This window comes from Moschus berezovskii, chromosome 2 (assembly GCF_049115385.1).
Source record: "Moschus berezovskii isolate FMDL1 chromosome 2, NW_MosBer_1.0, whole genome shotgun sequence".
Classification (NCBI taxonomy): Eukaryota; Metazoa; Chordata; class Mammalia; order Artiodactyla; family Moschidae; genus Moschus; species Moschus berezovskii.
In genome coordinates, this window is record NC_142461.1 from 87,520,736 (window position 1) to 87,526,386 (window position 5,651).

The window sequence follows — 5,651 nt, forward strand, 5'->3', positions numbered from 1 at the left end:
CAGCTGGAAAAGAGATGCAGAAGATAATAAGATTAGTTTTGGGACATCCTAAATGTGAGAGATTGGAATATTTCACAGGAGATATCTCCTAACCATTTGCAAAGGAAGGGTGTCTATGGTCCCCAAAAGTGAATAATCTATTAAGTGATTATTTGCCATAATATGCTTGGCACTACATGAAATACAAAATAGGACCATAAACTTACTTTTTTTGAATGTCTCACTTTTTATGGGTTTGATTGTGCAAAAACTGTCATTTCTTTGCCTAAATTAATGGGCTATCTTTGTGTTCTTATGAATTTATAAGAAGGTCTAATTACTGATTGAAAAACACATTAAACTAATTTTTATTATTTTGGTGTTCAAAATTGTAATCCAGTCTCCCAGGTTTCAAAAGGTTAAGAGAAAGAGTTGATGCCTGCAGTAAGATTAAGTTAGACAAAAGTTGTGATGCCTTTTCTAAAAATGGATCGTAAATATGGCTCTGAGGATTTTGGTGGCAAATGTGAAAAAGGGAAATACAGTTGGTTTTGGTTAGGTAAAAGAACAATGGATCCTCCAGGCAAAGAGAAATTTCCCTCAGGACTGTTCAATAGAGTTGATTGAAATGATGGGCAGAGGTCTCTTAAATTTCTATTCTAAGAAGCAACTGTGATCATTTTATCCTAGAAGATGGTGGAAGCATTGATGACCAACAAGACCTCAGAGGCTGAGTAAAGTCTTTAGAGAACATGTGACTTAGAACAAAGCAACTTCCTGTTATATTCCCTATCAGTTGTAAAGCAGAAACCTTGACTATTCAATGAGCAAAATGTTTTTCAGGTTTATTAACTGAATGTCAACCAAGAATAATGGCTTAGGTTTTGGAATAGTTAATATGTAGCCCTTTTTGCTGGCCATAATTAGATAGCAGGGTTGGTTGATGTGGCAATTTACGAAATACATTCATTTGTTAAAATGGTTCCGAGTTAAAATCGTTTCAAATTGTCCCCTTTAAGCCTTCTATGCAGAGGCCTATCACAGCTTTGTCTTCATAATCATCATTAAATTCAGTTCAAATACTAGTCATGGGAATTGTTATTTGACATTTATTTATTTTGCAATTTATCTCAAACTGATTTTACTAGGGGAAAAATGCACTGAGGAAGTTGATCGGCTATCTCAGCACTTATTTGTTTACAGAAAATTTAAGTGTAGGTGACCCTGTTCTGGTCGGAAATTTTATGATTAGGTCTCTTTCTGCCTCAGTGAAGAGTACATGTACTTTTCGTTTTTCTTTTCAGCCATCACCAGATTTTTAAGGGAAACAAATTAAGACAGCAAGCATGTATTAAAGGGCCAAATAGGGGACATACTTGGGTCTTTAAAATATCCAGTAATCTCAAATTAGAAACTGATTCCTATGAGATAACTTATCATTTGATATGCTAGCATGACATATTTCTTCCAAATAAAATGAGCACAATTAGGAAAATTGTAGGTAGAATTTAAATACATATAGGCTAATAGCGGAAACAGTGTCAGACTTTATTTTTTGGGCTCCAAAATCACTGCAGATGCTGACTGCAGCCAGGAAATTAAAAAACACTTACTCCTTGGAAGGAAAGTTATGACCAACCTAGATAGCATATTAAAGAGCAGAGACATTACTTTGCCAACAAAGGTCCGTCTAGTCAAGGCTATGGTTTTTCCCGTGGTCATGTATGGATGTGAGAGTTGGACTGTGAAGAAAGCTGATCGCCGAAAATTGATGCTTTTGAACTGTGGTGCTGGAGAAGACTCTTGAGAGTCCCTTGGACTGCAAGGAGGTCCAACCAGTCCATTCTAAAAGAGATCAACCCTGGGTGTTCATTGGAAGGACTGATGCTAAAGCTGAAACTGCAATACTTTGGCCACCTCATGCGATGTGTTGACTCACTGGAAAAGAGTCTGATGCTGGAAGGGACTGGGGGTGGGAGGAGAAGGGGACGACAGAGAATGAGATGGCTGAATGGCATCACCAACTCAATGGACATGAGTTTGAGTGAACTCTGGGAGTTGGTCATGACAGGGAGGCCTGGCATGCTGTGATTCATGGGGTCGCAAAGAGTCGGATACAACTGAGTGACTGAACTGAACTGAACTGAGGCTAATAGCAATCCTCATAGTAACTGTAAATACAAAATGCTTTGATTTGGGTTTAATATTCAAAATAATAAGAATGCTCCTGGATATACTTTCACCTTTCTTTTTAACATATATACAATGGGATCGTACACATCCATATTGTTTTTGTTCAGTCATTAAGTCTTGTCTGACTTTCTTGCAACCCTATGGACTGTAGCCCATCAGGCTCCTCTGTCCATTGAATTTCCCAGGCAAGAATACTGGAGTGGGTTGCCATTCCTTTCTCCAGGGGATCTTCCCAACCCAGAGATGGAACCTGCATCTCTTGCACTGGCAAGCAGATTCTTTACCACTGAGCCACCTGGGGAACCCACACATCTCTATACATGCATATTAATTCTCTTAGGGGAAAATAAAAGCAAGGTTTTTCTCATCATTTTGATTCTCCTCCAAAGTTGTGTTGTTCTCACTTTGTGACTGTTTTCTACACAATCTCATTTTATTGTATTTGGATCCTTAAACAACCAAAGTTAGGATATTGGAATGTACTTTAAAAGGACTCAGTTATCAGAGATTACCTTGTTTTTGAGGAAAAAGCTGCCAATAACTACACTTTCTTGTCTTCAATTTCCAAAGGATTCTTTATAAAGTAACTTTTTCACAAATAAGTATACATTCGTTATTTTGCTATTTATCTTTATTTAGTTTTAATAATGTTAATTCTTCTATAACCATTTTTTATGAAAAATTATAACAAGGTCTTTACTTCATTTACTTTTAGCTATTTCATAAATACCAGAAGGGAAAATAGATGATTTGTGAGAAAACTTAGGAAAAAGTAAACTTAGAAACCCTTCCTATCTTCCCTCATCATGTTGAAGAGAGATCGAGGTCTTCCAAGTTTTGGGTTAGGTGGGTGAGCTCCAGACAGGCTGGATCCTCCAGGTAGGTGGATGCCCCACAACATTTTGCAGTCACTGGATATATGATTTGTCCAACACTGAACTTGATCTTGGCCAGTTCATGATTAATGGGGCTTTGTTTGCTGGACAGGCAGAGCTTTGAGAAGCTCAATATACCCAATGTTGGAGTGCTGGAGAGCATTGCAACAAAGTACAGTTCAGTTCAGTTCAGTTCAGTCGCTCAGTCGTGTCCGACTCTCCGCGACCCCATGAATTACAGCACACCAGGCCTCCCTGTCCATCACCAACTCCCGGAGTTCACTCAAACTCATGTCCACAGAGTCGGTGATGCCATCCAGCCATCTCATTCTCCATCGTCCCCTTCTCCTCCTGCCCCCAACCTTTCCCAGCATCAGAGTCTTTTCCAGTGAGTCAACTCGTCGCATGAGGTGGCCAAAGTATTGCAGCTTCAGCTTTAGCATCAGTCCCTCCAATGAACATCCAGGATTGATCTCCTCTAGATGGACTGGTTGGATCTCCTTGCAGTACAAGGGACTCTCAAGAGTCTTCTCCAACACCACAGTTCAAAAGCATCAATTCTTCGGCGATCAGCTTTCTTCACAGTCCAACTCTCACATCCATACATGACCACGGGAAAAACCATTGCCTTGACTAGACGGACCTTTGTTGGCAAAGTAATGTCTCTACTTTTTAATATACTTTCAAGGTTGGTCATAACTTTCCGTCCAAGGAGCAAGCGTCTTTTAATTTCATGGCTGCAATCAGCATCTGCAGTGATTTTGGAGCCCTAAAAAATAAAGTCTGACACTGTTTCCACTGTTTTCCCATCTATTTCCCATGAAGTGATGGGACCAGATGCCATGATCTTTGTTTTCTGAATGTTGAGCTTCAAGCCAACCTTTGCACTTTCCTCTTTCACTTTCATCAAGAGGCTTTTGAGTTCCTCTTCACTTTCTGCCATAAGGGTGGTGTCATCTGCATATCTGAGATTATTGATATTTCTCCCAGCAATCTTGATTCCAGCTTGTGCTTCTTCCAGCCCAGCGTTCCTCATGATGTACTCTGCATATAAGTTAAATAAGCAAGGTGACAATATACAACCTTGACGTGCACCTTTTCCTATTTGGAACCAGTCTGTTGTTCCATGTCCAGTTCTAACTGTTGCTTCCTGACATGCATACAGGGTTCTCAAGAGGCAGGTCAGGTGGTCTGGGATTCCCATCTCTTTCAGAATGTTCCACAGTTTATTGTGATACACACAGTCAAAGGCTTTGGCATAGTCAATGAAGCAGAAATAGATGTTTTTCTGAAACTCTCTTGCTTTCTCCATGATCCAGCGGATGTTGGCAATTTGATCTCTGGTGTCTCTGCCTTTTCTAAAACCTGCTTGAACAACTGGGAGTTCATGGTTCACATATTGCTGAAGCCTGGCTTGGAGAATTTTGAGCATGACTTTACTAGCGTGTGAGATGAGTGCAATTGTGCGGTAGTTTGAGCATTCTTTGGTATTGCCTTTCTTAGGGATTGGAATGAAGACTGACCTCTTCCAGTCCTGAGGCCACTGCTGAGTTTTCCAAATCTGCTGGCATATTGAATGCAGCACTTTCACAGCATCATCTTTCAAGACTTGAAATAGCTCAACTGGAATTCCATCACCACCACTAGCTTTGTTCGAACAAAGTACACTTTTTGCTTATTAAAATATTTTAATAAATAGGGATCCAGAACTGTCTGGCCACTCTTACTTCAGCAGTCTTTTGCATTGCTGTCACAGTCACCTTCCCCACAACCCATTTGGTATGGACAGATGAATGAGCTATCAACATTATGTGGCTTTGGTCACCTGGAGGGCTCCCATGCCATGGAGGTCCCTCCCCCTACCCAGTCCAGTCCATCTCCTTCTGTGGTAGCAGAAGCTGGCAGTCACCTCCAGATTCCTTTCATAATCATTTCTGATGAGTGAATATTGGGCTACCTCAAGAAAATAATGCAAAAGTCAGAAAGAGAAAAACAAATATAGTATACTAATGCATATAGAGTCGGACACGGCTGAGCGACTGAACTGAACTGAACTGAATGCATATATGTGGAATCTAGAAAAACGATACAGACAAAACTACTTTCAATGCAAAAATAGACACACAGACATAAAGAACAAGGGTATGGATACCAAGAGAGGAAAGGAGTGATGAATTGGGGGTTGTGATTAACATATGTAGACTACTATGTATAAAATTGCTAACTAATGAGAACTTACTCTGTAGCACAGGGACCTCTACTCAATGCTCTGTGATGACCTAAATGAGAGGGAAATTCACCCCAACAAATGGGGATATACGTATACATATGGCTGACTCACTTTACTATTCAGCAGAAAATAACACAATGTTGTAAACAACTATCCCCAATAAAAATTTAAAAATACAAAATCATAAATAGTACTGATGACCTATGAAGTCATTAGAATGTGAGTACACAAGTTACAGAAATATGCTTTGAAAAGGAATTTTAAAAGTTTACAGAAAGCTATTAAAATAATTTCAATATAATCAATCCATTTGAAACACAGAAACAGATGAACCAAAAATATCAAATTTGACTCTTTTTTTAACTTTTTACCTT

The 5,651-nt window shown here is 39.3% G+C and overlaps 1 pseudogene; it reads right to left on the reverse strand.

Annotated features, from left to right (window-relative positions):
* Positions 1-2,976: 2,976 nt before the first annotated feature.
* LOC148778560 (small ribosomal subunit protein uS17m-like) lies at positions 2,977-4,855 on the reverse strand (annotated as a pseudogene).
* Positions 4,856-5,651: the final 796 nt, after the last annotated feature.